The sequence below is a fragment of the Danio rerio genome, chromosome 4 (genome assembly GCF_052040795.2).
Source record: "Danio rerio strain M-AB ecotype USA chromosome 4, GRCz13ab, whole genome shotgun sequence".
In the NCBI taxonomy this organism is placed as follows: domain Eukaryota; kingdom Metazoa; phylum Chordata; class Actinopteri; order Cypriniformes; family Danionidae; genus Danio; species Danio rerio.
In genome coordinates, this window is record NC_141024.2 from 63105133 (window position 1) to 63125772 (window position 20640).

The following is a 20640-nucleotide window of genomic DNA, read 5'->3' on the forward strand; positions in this document are numbered from 1 at the left end:
CAGTCAAGACTAGGGCCAGACGGAATCTGCAGATGTTTTTTGTTATTTCTGCTGAAAATGTGGGTAGAAATCTGCGGATTTCTGCAGAATGATTTTGGGAGTATCCAACTAGAACCTTAATATGGGAAATAAAAATAATACCTTTTTTACTTTTATTTAATGTTTACAATGCAAATCCAAATAGATTAACTTTATTTGATAAACAAAGCAAGTCTCTTAAATAATATATCTACTAAAAGACAGAAAATATTACTTTACAAACCGCATTGTACTTAAATTTAACATTTAACATTTTCATATTAGTCAATAATATTACTGTAATTAATTTTAAAACTGAATAAATTTAGATTTACACATTAAGTAAATAAACAGAATTAAAAATCTGCGGAATTCTGTGGAAAATCTGCAGAATTCTGCGCGCACAGATTCCATGTGGGCCTATAGTCATGACTTATAATATAGTTCACTGCCAAGCTTCTTGCTGCTGTGCACCTGATGCAGAGCAAAGATAGCCATTTCCGTGCAGCACCTGGTTTACATGATTGTTTCAGAGCTATTGTAGGCCTAAATAATAGCCTACTCTGTATAAAATAATAATTTATTATTATTATTATTATTAATATTATTATTAGGCCTATTATTATTAGTATTGTTATTATTATTATTTACTTAGTTATTCAATGGTTGTAAGAACACATTGGACCCTGCATGGGGCTATAATAAATGGTACCATTTGTTTCTATTGGATTTTCTCCTATTTTAATTTAATATATGCCTTTAGCCTATTGTAAATATTTATTTGATAATTAATACTTTTTATTGCAACGTCAAAGTAGGCCTGTCTTATTATTATTATTTTTTGTTATTATTTTGTCGTTGTTGTTGTTATTATTATTGTAGCAGGGACATAGCCACAGGTGTGGCAGAGTGTGCTGGTACCACATAAAGTGGCATCTTGCACCTGAAAATAGATGCCTTCGCGCTCAAGCACGCGCAAAAAACTTGCACAGGCAAAAGTAATGATGAATGTGTTGAAGGAAAAAAAAAACATTCTAATTATTTGTTAATAAAATAGTGCAACATTATTCTCAGTCAGTGTAGGCTGAAAAAATTAAGATCGCCAGCATTTCAAGGGTGGTTTTATTTTTAGTTCATTGCTGTGACGCGCTATATTTCACTAAGGCTGCATGAGACTGCGCATCTTGCTTATTTTCTCTATTTTACATACAGAACATATCATACAGTCCAGGTTCTACCGTTCTAGTGAGTGTGGGGCATTGCTTTACAGTGGTAAAGTGGATTATTTCTTGGCAAATTCATATAATGATTCACTTTGTTTAGTAATAAATTTCATAGTTGTAAAATAACTACATTTCAAGAATATGTTAACACTTTCAACTATTTAGGATTATTTATTGCATCAAAAGTAACTTCAAAGTAACATTAAATGTACGTATAAACTGCATAATTTGTGTGTGTAAACACCCTAGATGCAAAAAGCTTATTTAGACCAGAATAGGCCTACTAAATGCAACGGTCAATGTATGTAAACTTATGACCTAAAATGTCTTAAATGACTAAATTTAAGTCTTTTTAAGTTTTTAAATAATTTAAGTTTAACATAAATGATTTAAACCTTAAACTTCAAATTAACAGAGTATGGCAAATAAATTGTTTATTAAATGGAGGTCAGGTGTCTATCTTAATTATAATTATTAAATATTATGACACTATAATTCAGTGGTGTATTGGAGAGTATCCACCTTTTAATTAATTAATTTTAAATAAGTGGTTTATCCTAAATAAAATGCAATGGGATCAGTGTGCAATGAATAGTTTGAAAACCCCTGGTTCAGACTAGAGGAGCTAGCTGTCTGTGCGCTGCGCTAATAACTTGGCATTTGCTCTTTTCGGTGCTGCCAGATGCATTTATAGTGCATAAAAAATAAAAAAGGTAATTCGGTAAAGTGCGCGATGCGCGCAGAAATAAGCGCACTATATGTGTATGTCGAATTAAGTTCTCTTTTTCTTTAATCAAGACTTTTCCATTCGAGGAATTACAGTTATTAATAGCTTAGTCCTTATAAACGATCAGTTTATAAAATACACAATTTACGGATCAAGCCTAGTGCAAACAAATATGGATATAAAATATAATACAGAAAAAACTCAGAAATAAATAAAATAAAAATAGATTAATAAAAATAAAAAGATTGATAACATAAAAAATATTAATAAAAATTAAAATAGATTAGATCTCTCTCACAAACACACACTTTAGTATTTAAAGTTGATCTAATTTTTTAATCTAAACATTTTAAGACAATTTTGAGAAACTTTTTTTAATCCAGTTCATGATGGCTTGCATGTCTACAACACATAAGTATACATCACTATATATAAGAAATGGAGTACTAGTTTTAATCAGCTCATTTGTGGCTGTTGTTTCTTGCTCGGACTTACCGGATTTCTTTTTGTTAATTACTTTCATATAAAGAAACTGTTGAAGAGAAGTTATTTTGTTTCTGTTCATAGTTTTATTTATTTTAAACAGGACATTTTTATTGCTATGGTAATTGCTTTGTTAATTTGTTAAAAGTGTCCAAACGCAGAGAAAAACTATATATAATAAGTCATGACTCATGACTATATGGAAGCCCGTTCCCGCCACTGAATAAAAAAAAGAAAAAGAATTAATAATAAAAAAAAAAATTAATGATAATATAAAGAAAATTTAAAAATCAGAATTCTGAGTTAATAAGTCAGAATTCCGAGTTATAAAGTCAGAATTCTGAGTTATAAAGTCGCAATTCCGAGTTATAAAGTCAGAATTCCGAGTTATAAAGTCGCAATTCCGAGTTATTAAGTCAGAATTCGGAGTTACAAAGTCGTAATTCCGAGTTATAAAGTCAGAATTCCGAGTTATAAAGTCGTAATTCTGAGTTATTAAGTCGCAATTCTGAGTAATTAAGTCGCAATTCCGAGTTATTAAGTCAGAATTCTGAGTTATAAAATCGTAATTCTGAGTTATTAAGTCGCAATTCTGAGTTATTATGTCAGAATTCTGAGTTTATATCTCGCAATTCAGAGAAAAAAGGCTTATCTGAGTCTTATCTGTATGGCATGGAAGTAGGTTACATCGCTGGACCTTCTTATGAAGGCTATAGCCTAAATGGAAAAGATTATAGAGGATTATTTTTGGTGCGGTTTTACTAATAGAGAAATCTTAATTTTATTGGAGGAATCACACAACATAAAGTTTAGTTTGCGGACTCTTGAGAGAACGTTATGTATGAATCAGTTGTGGCGGAGACGCAATAAAACAGACGAGGCCGACGTGGCACGTTTTATACACCAACAGCTACAGACATCGGGACGACAACATGGATATCGTTGGATGCACCAGAAATGTTGGCTTTCTGGCATTATTACAGACAGAGAAACTGTCCGTCAGTTGATGCGGCTGTTAGATGGACAGGGAGTTGACCTGCGCGCTCGCGGTCGTCTGCGGCGACGCATGTATAACAGCCGCGGACCAAACTATGTTTGGCATATTGACGGGTACGACAAGTTGAAACCTTACGGAATATGCATAAACGGATGCATTGATGGGTTTTCCAGAAAAATGATCTGGCTTGAAGCATACAAAACGAACAATGACCCACGAGTAATTGCGGGTTATTTCATACAAGCTGTTGCTGAGAATAACGGATTTCCACATAGAATTCGCATTGACCATGGAACTGAAAATACGCATTTAGCAGATATGCAGACATTCTTCAGAGGCACTGCTAGTGCCGAATCTGTCACGCTTGGTCCAAGCACGGGGAACCAGAGAATTGAACGATGGTGGTCCACTTTGAGAAGTCAGTGCATACAATTTTGGATGGATCATTTTGAACAGCTAAAAGAAGATGGGCACTTTGTTGATAGTTTCATTGATAAATCTCTCATCCAGTTTTGTTTCCAGCATTCTATACAGGTAACATTTGGTTTACTATAGTTTATTTAATCATAAAAACAATATTGCCGTTAAAGATTAACTTAATATTTACATAGCCTACAATATGCAGTTTACAGTGTGTTTATTAATTTAATTTTGTTGCTTTTATTTTATAAAGGAAGAGCTTGATGAAATAGTCAGTGCCTGGAATTGCCACAGGATACGGCCAACTCACAATCCACGTGCTCCCAGTGGTCGACCTTCAATAATGTTTGCTGTTCCCAGCTTATATGGAGTGCAGAATTTCTTGCATCCAATTGAACAAACAAAGCTGAGTATTTGCAAAGAGGAGTGTTTAGTTAAAGACTACCCTTGTGATGAGGATGTCTTTCAACTGTGCGTAGAACTGATGGATGAACATAACCTTGCATTGTCAGATGATGTTTATGAAATTACAGACCTTTACCTTAAGCTTCGTGAACTAATCCTTGAAGGACTGGACTTGGATGACTAGATGCACCATTGAGATCTTATCTACAACTTTCACTAGAAGGTAAAGGTATTGTACACACACACACATACACACATACACACACACACACACACACAATATTATCTGTGAGCATTATTTGAAACACTTCTATTGTGCTTTTTTCATGCAAGTCTCAAAAGAACTCTCTGAGGTTAAAATCTCTGCAATTCCCACTTTACTTTCACTGTGCTGTGTCTGTCTATCAAGATAACAGGTGAGCAGGATTTATATTTCACTTTATTATTATTTGGCTTTAAACATGAATATGTTAATGAATTTTGTTACCATTATGCCCCAGACTCAAAAAGTCATTACATCTTTAATTATGAAACTGGTAACAAGCCAGTTGTCTAAATGCCATAGTGTATAATTTAAGGGCATAATATTTAAATTGGGATTGCCACTGACATGTCATATTTTTATATGAAAAAAATTCTATAAACAAAACATTAACACAATGCCATTATTGATACAAGTGGAATTGTATTTTTTTCTGCATCACAGTTGTGTTACAACTTAGCTGCATTTAACAGACATGTCAAATAACATTGCTTTTTTATGTACTGGGGCACATAAACAGCATGCAAAATGCTCACAGCAAACAAAGAATAATTTTAAAACATGAATTCTTCGTTACTAATGAATGAATGACACATCTGATGTATCTTCTGTGCCACTGTGGCAATCGAAGGATGTATTTTATTGATGCTGATTGTATTTGATTAGTAACAGCCCTATCTTCTAGGGTTATGGGATTAATGTACCTTTACTCTACATACTATAATGGAACAACTGTTTACATCCCATCATTTTCATACACGCTTCAGGATCCCTTGTCTGTCAGACACAGTGCTCAAAGTACAGTAAATAACCTCTAATATAATTCTTTATGATGACACACAATCACAGTGATGTTGCTTTGTGTTTTCAGAAGGAATGAATAATTTGTTCCAGACCATCCCATCCTCATGTGCAAAAGAAGGCCAGCAAACTTAGGTAGATGAGATAATAAAAGTGCATCAAGATGCACTTCACACACAAAAAAAAACTTTTTTATGACTACTTTTTTAAATGACATCTTTCCCAACTACAGTAATGCACATTTTTGCATGATTTCAAACACTTTTGTGGTGCTCTATTAATACTTTTAGACCTAACCTGAATGCAATAGAAACAGAGGAAGTGAGTTTTAGAAGTATTTTGTTACTCAAAAGTAAAATAATTTTGTTTAAACTGTAAAGCAATAGTACTGAAATTTTTCAAAATGTATAGAATTTTCATTTGTTTCACCTTAGGAATATAAAGGGGATGTATATTTAAAACATAAACTAAAGGGTTTAAATGGTAAACTGTCTGTATTTTGTGTTATACCTGAAATAAAGAACTGAATTTGTAATAGTATTTTTATTATTAAATATTCAACTTTGTAGTAGTACATTTTTGTTTCAAACAAATGCTCGAACAGTATTCCCAATGTTTTTCCTATACATGCTTAACGAACCTGTAATCATTTTAACATGGTACACTGGCTGTCAGGTTTTGTGCACCACTACAGAGCTTTAAGTGAAATTGATTTTAAAAGTTCAAAGTTTTTTTTTAATTAAAGCAGACTTTGATGAGCAATTTATTTATTGGCCAATAAAAAATGCAATGCTGAAATGCAAAAATTTATATGGGCTGAATATAAACAAAAAAGTAAATTTAGTTATGTTCTACTTAATTTGTTTGTTTAAATTCAGCCTAAACAATTTGTTTGCAACCACTTTTTGTAAATCCAATAAATCATTTTTTTTTTCAGTGTAGTAGCCTACTCACTCCATCTTGAATTCTCAAAAAAACATGGCACAATATATGGAGGTTGTGTTGTTTAATGTATGAGTACTTAACATTACAATGTGGTACAAGAAAAAATAAAACAAACCACATTAAAACTATTTCAATAAAACAATGTTATAAAATTGTTATGTATTGTTGCAATAATGCAACACCCAACTGTATAGAAACACAAACTTAAAAGGATAGTTCACCCAAAAATGAACTTGTCAATTTCCTCACTCCTTGCTTGTTTCTTTCTTCTGTTGAAGAAAGCTGAAAACCTGTAACCACTGACTTTCATAGTATTTGTATTTTCTTTTATGGAAGTCAATGGATACAGGTTTGCAGCTTTCTTCAAACTATCTTCTTTTGTGTTCAACCAAAGAAATAAATCCATAGAGGCTTGTAAACACTTGAGGGGTGAGTAAAAAGTGAGAACATTTTCATTTTTTTAGTGAACTATCTCTTTAGAAACACATAATCATTCAGACATTTATGTCAGGGTAGATGCAACTTGTACAATTAAATGTAAACAGTTGTTTGTAACTATGAAGAAAACTTTCACTATTTAGGGGCAACATTCAATGAACAATTAAAGTGATTGTTTTACTTTATGAACTTGTCAAATAATGGTAGAGCGTGTACATGTATGAAAAAGGAACCATTAAAACATTTGGACAGTTCCAAGCCTATTTGACTGAACAGTTGAAATTAACAATTTAATGATTTAACTCAAACATTTGGTTGCACCTATTTTTTTTTAATCAAATCTCAATCATCAAAAAAAAAAAAAAAACTCAATCATCAAAAATAATAAAGGTTGGTCTGCATTCAATGTAACCAGCAATATGTAAGTGCAAAATTAAAGGGAATGATTTACTTTCTGTATACAGTGTGAATTAACTGTATGAAGTGTAATAAGAATGACAGAAAACAATAGCTTGCATAGGAGCTGGCCACAACTCAGTTCCGACTAAATCCACTAAACTATGTCCATGACCCAGATGTTGCTTTCAAGGACTTTGTTCATTTCAGATCTGAAATCAGGGTAGTTGTCATAGTGCACTGAAAGCCTCAGAAAACAGCCACATGTGTGCACCACTGGTCTTCTCTCAAACCCTTTAAGGTCTGTGAAATCAACTGTTATAGCTTTGCCTATAAACAAATCTGATCCAGTACAGAATCGAAGAAACAGAGACTGCCGTTTTGCATCACACTCCCTCAAGTAAGTTGTCAAGTGCTTTGAAATGTCCTTTTGCTGTACATTCATTGTTTCAGGAAATTTGAGAGATTGCACAATTTTCCTCACTGTTGGTTGTAATGCACAGTACACATCTTCAATTTCCTCAAGGTCCTTCCTCAGAGGTCCAAGTATGCATGCCTACTGTTCAAGAACATAAGCAGGCTCTTGAATGAGAGTTTTGTGAGCCAGTTCTTCCAAAATTTGCTTGAAGTTTTCATTTGTTGGAATTCTTCGACAACTGTAGTTGTCTAAGGTCTCAAGCAATTCCTCCTGGTCTGCACTACAGAAGTCTTTTCTGCAGCTTTCTAACAAAGCACACTCGTTTTCTGAGACATACTTCAAAAAGTTCTCAATCAGATCACTTTTCACAGATCCCTGTATTGCTTGCTGGAGGATGACAGGTGCAAGTTTTATTGGGAGATATTTCTCTTTCTTCCAGCCGAACAAAATTATTCGGGCCACACTTTCCCACTTTTCTTTGCCAAAGTCATGTCGAAGAAAGGGAACTTTAAAATTGTTCCCCAATGTGCACTGATCATAAAATTCCTGCCAGAACTCTGATAGGCAATCCCTAAACACTCCACCAACATCATGACCCATCTCAAACTGTCCATTTGGGAGCAGCAGCTTCACTTCTACTTCACTCTGTGTATGAATAAGGGTTTCATCACAGAAATGGGCAATGAGCTCTGAAAATATTTGTCCACGATGAACAACAAGGATTTTTTTCTGTGGAGCAATGGGTTCTGGGCTCAGCGGCAAAGTGTCATCTTTTTTTTTTTTTTTTTTTTTTTTTTTTTTTTTTTTTTTTTTATTATAGTTTTGAAACATTACATAAAGTAAAAATACAACAACTGAGATATATATTATATCCATAAACATTACTATAATTACAATAATCAAAAGTAATGAAGTAATATATAACAGAAGAAAAAAAAATATATAAAAAATTGCAAAAGAAAAAAAAATAAATAAAAAAATAATAAATAAGATAAAAAAAAAAAAAAAAATATTACAAAATACTTCTATACATATAAACTAAAATAATAACTTAGGATACACTCATCGACTACAGCGGGGGATCAGAACTAGAAAAAAATTCCTTCATGAAAACTAACATTAAATCATTCTTTTTGTTTTTAATTTGCATTAGAGACTTTTTCAGATTTTCCATTTCTAATAAAAAAATATTACATTTTGGTACACATTTCGCAAATTTCTGTTTATGTATAAAATATTTACCTTGTAAAATGTAGAAGTTAACAACATACTCGAATGTTCTTTTTGTGTGTGAAAAAGTGCAAATCACATCCTTTAAAGATAGCCTGTAATTAACATTTCTTTGCCCAAATAACACGTCACTAACATCATTCCAAAATTTACGAGAGGCATCACAGTTATAGAAAAGATGAGATAAGTCTTCCTCGTGTATATTACAAAATGTGCAAGTACTCTCAATATCCATGAATTTAGATAAAGTTGCTTTGCAAGGATACATTTTGTGAAGTATTTTAAAGTGCACTTCTTTAACCTTATTTAAAAGGCAAAATTTAAAGGGTATTGACCAGGTAGCTTTCCAATTAATATTAATAATTTTTTCATTCCAATAATATTTCCCTCTAGGGGATATTTTGTGTTTAGATTGAAAGACTTGTCTAATTTTTTTATTATTATATGATGGAGAAAGTATGTCAACACCGTCAATTTTTAATTCTGGGAGTATCTTTTTAACGCCTCCATAAGAAAGGTGATTATTAATTAGTTGTATTAAGCCAGCTGGAATAGCCTTAACCACTTGGTGAAATTCTTTAAAAGGAATTGGAAAGTTATGTATCCTCATAAAATCTTCATAAGATAGTATGTTTCCATTATCATAGAACAAATCTGTAACAAAATATATGTTTCTTTGATACCATTTATGTAAAAATAAAGATTTGTTTCTAGAGGTAATGAGATAATTATTCCATAAGAGAACTTTATGAGGAGAAAAGTTATGCTGAAAACAAATTTTCCAAGCCAATAATACCTGCTGGTGAAATTTGGACAATTTCAGTGGCAATTTTCCAGGAAGATAATTGCATCTCAGGAGAAAAGACAGCCCTCCAAGCTTCTGAAAGATATATTGAGGTATAAAGAACCACATCGAGTTTTCATATTTTAGACAATTTCTTAACCAATTAAGTTTAAATGTATTGTTAATATCAAAAAAATCTATCATCTCTAATCCACCTTCTACTCTTTTACCTGATATAACGTCCTTTTTTAATTTATGTGGTTTATTTTTCCATATAAAATCTAAGAAGGATTTGTTAATATTTTTGGAAATGTCATCACTAACATGCATAGAAAGAGCAGGATAAACAAGTCTAGATAGGCCTTCAGCTTTGGATAGTAAAACTCTTCCAAAAATTGTAAGATCTCTTTGCAGCCAATTATTTAAAATAAATTTAGTTTTCTGAATTTTTGACACAAAATTAAGTTGTTCACAAGCAGTATTATTTTTAGAAATAAAGATTCCAAGGTATTTCACAGAGTCTTTAACAGGAATATTTTCAATAAATAAGTCCATAGAATTATGTATGAATAAGATTTCGCATTTGTGAAGATTTAATTTTAGACCAGACGATTTTGTGAATTTGGAAATACATTCTAGGGCTGTTTTAATTTGGTATTTATCTTTCAGAAACAACGCTGTATCATCTGCCAATTGTGAAAGTTTGATTTCTCTATCAAATATCTTTAACCCCTTAATATTTTGATTATTTCGAATTTGAATAGAAAGTAGCTCAGCAACTAATAGGAACAAAAAAGGTGAGATTGGACAGCCTTGGCGTACACCACGACAAATTTCAAATCTTTTAGAGGTTCCTTTATTTAAAATGATAGAACTATTAATATTTTTATAAAACATTTCTATAATATCAATGAAATTGTTACCAAATCCAAATACTTTCAGTGAATGAAGAAGAAAGCTATGTTCAATTGTATCGAAGGCTTTACAGAAGTCTAAAAACAATATTAGAGCCCCTGAATCAATTTGGTCCGAATAGTCAAGGAGATCAAAAATAAAACGAATATTGTTACTGATATGTCTGTTTTTCATAAAGCCCGTTTGAGATTCATGTATAATTTGGTTTAGCCCTGATTTTAATCTTTTGGCATATACCAATGCAATTAATTTGTAGTCTATATTCAACAGGGTAATGGGTCTCCAATTATCAATCTCTAAAGAATCCTTATCTGGTTTAGGGATTAGGGAGATTAAGCCTTGTTTCATAGTTGTGGTTAATTCCTTTTTTTTAATACATTCATTAAACATTAATAAAATTGGCTCTTCTAAAATATACCAGAATTGTTGGTAAAATTCACATGAAAGTCCATCAGGCCCTGGACTCTTGCCTTTTTTTAAATGTCGGAGAGCTAATTGCAATTCTGTTCTCTTAAGATCAGAATCGCATATATTTTTAAAGTCATCATTTATTACAGGAATATAATTTTCTATATTGCTAGTAAACGAGTTACCTACATCCAAATTTAGATCTGATTGGTACAGTTTTTCATAAAAAGTGCTAACATAGTCTGAAATTATTTTAGGGTCCTCACATAATATATTATTAATGCGCAATGCAGATAAAGATTTTCTTTTAAAATTTCTTTTTTCAAGGGCAAAGAAATAAGCTGTATTTCTCTCTCCTTTTTCTATCCATTTAGCTCTTGAACGTACAAAAGCCCCATTCACCTTATTAGTATATAGATCATCAAGTTTTGTTTGTAAAGAAAATAGTTCACTCTCCTGAGTCGGGGAAAGAGCTTGTGCTTTCCAAAGATTATCAATTTTGTCCAACAATTCTGATTCCATATGGTCTTTGGCCTCTTTTATTTCCTTACTTCTTTTGATAGCTAAATGTCTGGATTTAAATTTAAATAGTTCCCATTTAGAGACAAAGCTTCCCATCCCTGAATTAAATATATCAGTGGCAAGAGCCTCAATATTTCTTATAAAAATATTATCTTCTAAAAGTGTGTTGTTAAGTTTCCAGTACCCACGAAGGCTATTTAAGTTACGAGCTGTCTGTAGAGACATGTTAATCATAAGGTGATCTGTAAAAGGTACATAGTGATGAGAGATGTCCTGAATATATTGTAATAAATCAGAAGAAATGAGAAATAAATCAATTCTTGATTTTAAGGTTTTGGAAGCATTACTCCATGTATACTCATGTACATTGCTATTAAAGTAACGCCATGAGTCTACTAAACAAAGTTTTTTACATAGTGCATCGATAATATTACCACTTTGAAAGCAATGTTGTGTTTTCTGTGGAAATCTATCCATAACATTATCAGGAACTTCATTAAAATCACCAGCAATTATTAACTTGGCATTTGGAGTTGTCCTAAGCATATTTTCTAATATACCAGAAATATTAATAAAAAAAGAACTATTCGCGGTATGACAATTAAATCCATAAATATTGCAGATGATGAATATGGTATTTTCTGATTTAACAGTCAGTATAATCCATCTACCATTAGTAGAAGATTTGGAATTAATAATTTCTCCTTTAAACTTATGAATTAATATAAGAACCCCAGCAGATTTATTTGATCCATGACTGAAGAATATTCTATCACCCCATTGGGCTTTCCAAAATTTTGTGTCATCATCTGAAGAATGTGTCTCTTGTAAAAAAATAAAATCAGCATTATAACGTCTACAAAACAGAAATATACCTTTTCGTTTGGTAATGTCTCTTAAGCCCCGCACATTTAATGAGATAACTTTTAAAGAATTAAATTTGTCCATAAGTTATGCAATAACTGAATAAACAACACAAATAAAATAACGATAATATTAAGCTAGATAGCTATAGAAAAGCTAAGAAAATGAAAACTCAAAATACGTTAATAACTTAGCTAAGAACTGCTACTATAAGTACCTAATACAAGAATTAACTGAACGTCAAATGGGTCGATTAGCCCTTGTAATAATGGCAACATTTTAAACCTGGCAATTATATGCTTAAACATTCGAACCTGCAGTGCAATTAGAACGGAGTGTCATTTCAAATAGGCTGTAGTTTATTCGGCTGGATTAGCAGTGATTCTCTTGTTGTTAATGACAGCAAAGGGACCGCTAAAGCCGGCTTTCTTCCCTTCTTTTCGAGCCGCCTGGACGAGAGGCCAGAGTTTATTCCGACTTTCAATGTCCGATTTGGAGAGGAATTCTTTGATGTGTAGGCCATTCTCTCTGAGGTATATGGAGCTTTTGGCTTCCATCCAAATTATGTCGCGGTGTCTCCTTGTCGCGAACCGTATAATGATATGACGCGATGAACCATCCGATCGTTGTTTGCCTACACGATGAACCACATCCACAGCATCCTCCAATTTGTCCTTGATCCGCGGGACCACCCTTGCCAGATGACCAATAGCTGTCGTTCTAATGTTTTCCTCTTCGCGTTCTTTCACCCCAAGTAATTTCAAACACCATCTTCGACTGTATCTTTCCAGGTCATCAACTCTTAGCTTTAGAGAAGTATTTTCCTGTTGCATGTGGTGTATTGATGATTCAGCCTTACCGATCTTTTCACCGTGAGAGGCAACATCTGACAAAAGTCGATTAACAGTGTCAGATAAAGAGTTCACCGCAGCCGTAGTGATTTCAATGGAACTCTCAATCTGAGTAATCTTTTGAATAACCGAATCTTGCTTAGAATTCAAGGACTGGATGGCGTTGAAAATCTCAGCAAGGGACACATCATCACTCTCTTTTTTCTTCTTTCCCGGTGGACTTTTGCTGGGAGTTGCAAATAAAGGATCGTTAAAGTTCTTATCGTAATCATGTGCAACAAGTGAAGAGTCCAGGTGTTCGGATTCATCCATGTTTTTGTCTAATGAATCATTCGACAGGCGTCCTTCCAGATTCCACGAGGTATGCAGGTTCCTTTTAGTACGTTTCTTGCCCATTAAATATTTAAAGGTGGATTCACATCAGCCTCTGTAAGTTAGTTGATTAATATCGTTACACATTCCACCAACTGGACATAATTTGACCCTTTATCGGCTTTTTTTCCTCACGAGGTGCATTCGCATCTGCTTAGCGCGACGCCATCTTGGCCCCCCCGGCAAAGTGTCATCTAAGTTTTGTTCATCTATTCCAATGATGTCACCAGTGAGTACTGTTACTACATTGCTTGAATCTAAGTAATCTGGCAAGGTCACTAAAGAACTTTGAAAAGATACATTCAGGTCATCATCTGCAATATGATCCTCTGTGGAATGAAAGGGAGATGCAGTGTCATTAACCGGACTATCTACATAAATTACATCCATCTCTGAAGGAAAGAAGTCATTCATCCCACTGGAAGTAGAGGGAAGGCTTTGATCCTGGTTATTACTGTGAAAGTTCTCCATTTGATCTGACATTTCCTCTTCACTTTCTGTTTCCACTTCCCTCTCCACCTTTTTTGTTGTCAAGTAGAACCTCATCATTGTGAGTTTGGATGCATTATACATTTCCCCCACTGTAGATTCTGCATCTAGTGACACTTCCTGATAATTTGTTAGATCCAATTTAAACTCAGAAATACTCCCATGAGAATTTTTTCCATTTGGAAAAAACAGACGAATTGCCTCCTCAATCAGCTCTTCCCTTTTCCATTCTTTTGGAACACTCAACTTCCTTGTTCCCCCTCCTTTTTTTGCTCTCATTTGAACAAAGCCCTGACCATCATGGTGCATCCACCCCATTTCAATTTTTCTTACAGTACGCTGAGAATGTTTTTTTGTAGTATTTTGGGTTTCTGTTTGTGAATTGTCAGGTTTTTGTCTTTTGGTCAGTTTTGATTTGAGGCGCTCAAACAGCTTTGACTTCCTGCAAGTTGGTTCTCTTTCTTGCCTCCTACAAAATCCCATCACGGCCAGTCTGTCTCCATATGAAGGAAAATAGCTTCTCATCTGATCATCAGTCATTAACAGTAGGACACTGACATCAATCTGCAAAATAAATAAATACTTACATAAATAAATACAGACACACACACACACTCACGCGTATATATATATATATATATATATATATATATATATATATATATATATATATATCTATACATATATGTATGTACTGTATGTATGTATGTATGTTTTAGATATATATATATATATATATATATATATATATATATATATATATATATATATATATATGTGTGTGTGTGTGTGTGTGTGTGTGCGTGCGTGCGTGTGTTTATGTGTAATCCACCTATGCAGTTTCAGAGTTGTGCATAAAGTAAATCAAACTAAATTTAGAGTACCAAAACTAAATAATAACAAATCTGAGTTGGCTGAATAAAGTAAATTTAATACTAAAGTATTTAAGTAAATTACCCTTAAAGATTGTTGGTGTATGGGTTCACTATTTATATTTAAATGGCACTCTGACTTCTTGTACTTTGTACTTCCTTATAATACAGTAAACTTGCTATATTTAATGTTTTCATAAGAAATCCAAAAGAAAGACATTGAAACATCTAAGGAGTCGATACAGTAACTGAGCTAAATGAGTTAACCTCTGCTACCATCTACTGGTTATAAATGACAAGTTCATGTTATTTTATTTATTTTTATTTTCATATTTCATTTCATATTTCTGCCATTACATACATTTTGGTACTTTGTTTTTCAATAAATGTATTAAATTTCTGTAATATTCCCCAATGGTGTAGTACTGTTTTCTTTGAGTATGCCTCTTAGTAACTATGAATGGTTTAAAAAAGAATGTAAAATATGGTCATTCAAAATATGGCATTAATATATGTTTTTTAAGTACCAATAAGCAGTCTGCTAGTATTATGCATGTCAACAAGCAACTGGTTAATATTAAGATTCAGTCACTAAACTGAAGTATAATTGAAAGTGTTTAGGTAAACACTGGAGCTTTGCCAAAGTGTTCAGCTTAAGTTAAGTTATTTATTGTAAAATAAACAGTATATAACTACTTTAAGAAATAAAACTGCAAGTGACTAAAATTAAACATGCATTAAAATGTCCACTTCTTCCAAATTATGACTTTAAAAGTGTGTGGTAAATTGTTTAGGTATTACCTTGTCTTCCTCCAGTCGTTTGATAGTTGTTTCAGGGATGTTTCTCTCCCTTAGTAAAATTATTAATTCGTCCATCCTACAATGATAGTTTTAAAAGGAAAACATAGTGAGGCTAGAGGCCAATATAAAGCCTAGACCGAGTATATAAGCCAGAAAACAAAATCCATGTACTTTTGTGGTTAGTATACTGTACATAACAAAGCAAGCTTTGAATCCAAACCTAATTTTACTCCCTTTTGGTGCAATGTAAACTAGCCTACTGAATTGTCCATAAAAGCAACACGACTACTATTCGAGGAAACCGCATGAGCCTGTAGGCTATGATACCACACACGCAAAACTTTCGGATTTTACACTCGCCAAAGGCTTCTATTATAACACGGCATTTACTGTAACACTTCATATCGTAAATAATTATCATGCCAAATAGTAAATATGACCATACCTTGGCGTCGCAGAAACGTTCAGCTGCTGGCGACAGGAACTCTCGTAACGTAATATGAAATGTCGTGAGAAATTGTCAAAATTCAAAAGATTTTTTTATAACTCAGAATTGCGACTTAATAACTCATAATTGGGACTTCATAACTCAGAATTCTGACTTTATAACTCAGAATTCTGACTTTATAACTCGGAATTGCTACTTTATAACTCAGAATTCTGACTTTATAACTCGGAATTGCGACTTTATAACTCAGAATTCTGACTTTATAACTCGGAATTGCGACTTTATAACTCAGAATTCTGACTTTATAACTCGGAATTGCGACTTTATAACTCAGAATTCTGACTTTATAACGCGGAATTGCGACTTTATAACTCAGAATTCTGACTTTATAACGCGGAATTGCGACTTTATAACTCAGAATTCTGACTTTATAACTCGGAATTGCGACTTTATAACTCAGAATTCTGACTTTATAACGCGGAATTGCGACTTTATAACTCAGAATTCTGACTTTATAACTCGGAATTGCGACTTTATAACTCAGAATTCTGACTTTATAACTCGGAATTGCGACTTTATAACTCAGAATTCTGACTTTATAACGCGGAATTGCGACTTTATAACTCAGAATTCTGACTTTATAACGCGGAATTGCGACTTTATAACTCAGAATTCTGACTTAATAACTCGGAATTCTGACTAAATAACTCGGAATTGCGACTTTGTAACTCAGAATTCTGACTAAATAACTCGGAATTGCGACTTTGTAACTCAGAATTCTGACTTAATAACTCGGAATTCTGACTTAATAACTCGGAATTGTGACTTAATAACTCAGAATTCTGACTTTATAATTTTTTTAAAAATAGTATTATATATATTTTTTTTATATAAATTCTTAATTTTTTTATCATTCAGTGGCGGGAACGGGCTTCCATATGACTAAGAGTAAGTGGCAAAAAAGTAAAAAAAAAAAAAAAAGACTTTTATTTTGGCGTGACTTGTGACGTCATAAGCCTGCGCCGCTCTCACGCTGTGATTCAACTGGAGAAAGGTTTGTTTTAAAGCGTTTACCCTTATATAAAGCGATTGATTAAAGTTTCAGTGTTTTCATTCAGTGCTAAATTATGTACCTGTTGACAATATTATTTTAACCCTTATACAAAGTAGTACTATTTACTAAAACTTACAGTAATGAGGTCCATTTTTTAAATAAAGATAGGATAAACTTTTTGTTCCAGAGAGGAAATTTGTCTTGTGCAAAAAAAGCTATAAACAGACAATAAGATAAATAAAACAAACAAAACAATTAAGAAGATACTTGAATAAAGTAAAAGTTTGTAATAAGTGTTTTAATGAAAGTTTAATTGATTGAATAGCACAATGTCATTCCATTATAAATATACATCACTATATATAAGAAATGGAGTACTAGTTTTAATCAGCTGATCAGTGGCTATTGTTTCTTGATCAGACTTTTCTGATTTCTGTTTGTTAATGATAGAGGTAAAGTTGGTTTTATATTCGCACATTCGTTCATTTACAAGTCTCTACATTGTTTACCATGTTACTTTGAATATTTGATCGGAATTAGTATGCAAGTGTGACTTGAAAACAACATCAACACTGTTTATTTAACTGTGAACAATGTTGTACTTTGGTAGTCATTTGTTGCTAATATGATTTCGCTATTTAGAGTTTGCAAATAATACTTTAATGAAATTATATTATTAAGGGAAGAGTCTGAATGTGTGAACATAAAACCAACTTTACCTCTATTTGTTAATGACTCTCATATAAAGAAACTGTTGAAGCAAGTGTTGAAGAGAAGTTATTTTGTTTCTGTTCATTGTTTTATTTATTTTAAACAGGACATTTTTATTGTTTTGTTCATTTTAAACAGGATAAAGTGTCTAAACACAGAGAAAAACTCCTGCTGAAGTGACTGATCTCCACACTGTTATAAAGATGGCGTTTATTAAAGAGGAGAGTGAAGATGTGAAGATTGAAGAAACATTCACAGTCAAACAGGAAGATCTGCAAGAACAAACAGGTTAATTTTTTATTCTCAAAGATCAACTCAGTCATTTGATCCTCATTCAGATATTTTAATAATAAGAATAATAAATTAAATCCATCTTGCAGCCCTGAGTGTGCTGCCTAGTTCTCCTAAACGCACATAAGCACTCATTGAAAGACAGGAATGAGTTTCTTTTTTGTTGCTTGTTCTCGTGTCTTTTGTCATTATTTTATGTACTATTAGTCTCCAATTTTCTTTACTTTCTTAAGGTTGTTGCTTTTATTGTTCTCCTACTGTTTGTAAGGTGTCCTTGAGCATTAAAAACGTCACTGGGCACTAATGCCGTTTTAAAATTATTATTGAACAAATGCTTATATTATGGTACAAGGAGCTGACAGGTACTTGCGTGCAGCGGTGGCCAAAGCTAGAAAATGGGACATATTGCGGTTCCAAAACTGCAGTGGGCTCTCACTCCTGGCAATGGGTGGCTCACTTAGATATGCATTTACCTATTAAGATCAATGCAAAATAATATTTCCTTTAACATAAGCATTTAGATTTAATTAAACACTTTAAAACACCTTACACTCACAGCCAGCATTAATATCAGCTTAAATAATTTTAATCTTGTCATATTGATCATTGTTGACAAAAACTAAAGTATGTTTTGACCTCTATATATTAGGAGTTAATTAAAGTAGAATTTCTTATTTTGCTGTTCATTTATTTTTAAATAAGGGGATACAGTAATTTACCTGCTGTCCTATGGGAGATATTTATTATTATTTGATAGAAATCGCTTTAGAGCCTCAATAGAGGGAATCACGTCTGAAGCAGTTGCCGTGTGTGCACTTATTTCTCTCGCAAGCTCTTCGAACGGAGCAAGCAATGTTGTTGTGTTTTCAATTAGCCCCCATTGATGCGCGCTGAAGGATGCGGGAAGCTCAAATTCTGCTCCATATGCACGAAGTGCTCGCTTCTGTGCTAACAAGCTTGACATCATATAAAACATACTGTTCCAATGTGTCGGAGTGTCTTGTTGCAGCATATTTTTCAACAGTTCCAGCTCTGTCTGTATCTCTCCAATTCGGGACATTGCAAGATGAGAATATTTAAAGTGCCCTACTATTTTTCTCCCTATAGCCATACAGTCGGAAATGCTTCGCTGGCTCAGAACTCCTTCCTGTACGGCTAACTGGAGAGTGTGAGCCATGCATCCAAGACTTTTTAAACCACAGTCTTTGATGGCTTTAACCATACTGCGGCCTTTATCTCGCAGCACAACATGTACCATATCTTTAGTTATGTTCCAGCGAGTGAGCATGCTTTCGAGTTGCCTCATTATAGCAGCGCCTGTGTGAGACACAGGGCATTCTCACGCGTGCAGTATAGCCCTCTTCATCTCAAAGTTTTCATCAATCCACTGAGCTGTAAGACTTAACATACTCACTGGACTTACATCTGAGCTCCATATGTCGGTTGTAAAACTTATATCAGTCACATTTTTTGCCAAAAGCGTGTGAATGTGAGCTGACACTTCATTGTACAAAGCCAGGAGAGAAACAGCAGCGAAGTGCCGCCGGCTAGGGAGGGAGTAGCGCGGCTCAATAAATTCAATAAGACGACGAAATCCAAAATCTTCCACAACGCTGAAAGGTTGGTCGTCGATTGCAATCATTTCCATGACTCTGCCTGTGATAGCGTTTGCTTTTGCACTGTCCTTGCCAAATTTCTTTATATTGTCAAGTGTTTGTTGCGTTGGATTCTCTGTTGTGGTTAAACTTGGTGCTTTTTTGGCAGCGAGTTTAGTCTGATAGTCTTTATAGATTTCGGGATGACGACACTTTAGATGGATTATCACATTTGTAGTATTGAACTTTTTTTTCCTACTCCCCCCTCGCAGTGCCTCACATTTGAAGCAGTTGCAGATTGCAATTCTGGGGTCCTCTTTTTTAACGGTGAAAAACTCCCACACTGCTGACATGTTGTCTTCCTTCTTGTGTACTGTGAGTGTGAAGCGCGCGCTTGATTTGTGCTACGTCACAGATGCGACGCTCAAAACCCAGTGGCGGCAGTAAGTTTGTTTAGCCTATGTAAAGAATACGCATTTTATCGGCGTAAAAATATCGACATAATTTTAATAATAGCATAACGATAATCTTAAAAATAGCATTTATCGGCCGATTACGATATGGCCACCGATATATCGTGCATCCCTAGTAAAAAAACGTTTACCTTGGATTATTATGTATCTGCCATTTTTATCCAACACATTTGACTCCCAAACTAAATGTACATTTTTATGTATGAGTACAGCAACTCCCCTACTTTTGCTATTAAAGTTAGAATGATATATTTGTGCTCCTCTATTGAGTTTAGAATAGTCTTTTTTCAACAGATGCGTCTCCTGTGAATATACAATATCTGATTTTTACTTATTAAGATGTGCGAACACCTTGTTTCGTTTCACTGGGTGATTTAACCCCCGTACATTCCAACTGGTAAATTTTGTCTTTACTCCACCCATTTTA

General features: G+C 33.4%; 2 protein-coding genes and 2 long non-coding RNA genes across 4 annotated transcripts in view; 3 read left to right on the forward strand and 1 right to left on the reverse strand.

The window, feature by feature from the left end:
* Positions 1 to 20640, forward strand: part of si:dkeyp-104f11.6 — a 68150-nt gene that overhangs the window by 41463 nt on the left and 6047 nt on the right. The window lies entirely within an intron of this gene.
* On the forward strand, positions 2854 to 8352 carry LOC147845159 (uncharacterized). The gene is made up of 4 exons (XR_015484370.2): positions 2854 to 3982; positions 4122 to 4496; positions 4607 to 4689; positions 5407 to 8352. It is a non-coding gene; the product is annotated as an uncharacterized LOC147845159 (long non-coding RNA).
* LOC101885443 (uncharacterized) lies at positions 8300 to 17028 on the reverse strand. The gene is made up of 3 exons (XR_015484394.2): positions 16087 to 17028; positions 15642 to 15717; positions 8300 to 14532 (listed from the first exon to the last, which is right to left on the reverse strand). It is a non-coding gene; the product is annotated as an uncharacterized LOC101885443 (long non-coding RNA).
* LOC100537855 (uncharacterized) overlaps positions 17093 to 20640 on the forward strand; it is a 150258-nt gene continuing 146710 nt past the window's right edge. Inside the window, exon 1 of the mRNA XM_088650588.1 lies at positions 17093 to 17143. The gene's annotated coding sequence lies outside the window, so the exon portion shown is untranslated. The remainder of the gene's footprint in view (positions 17144 to 20640) is intronic.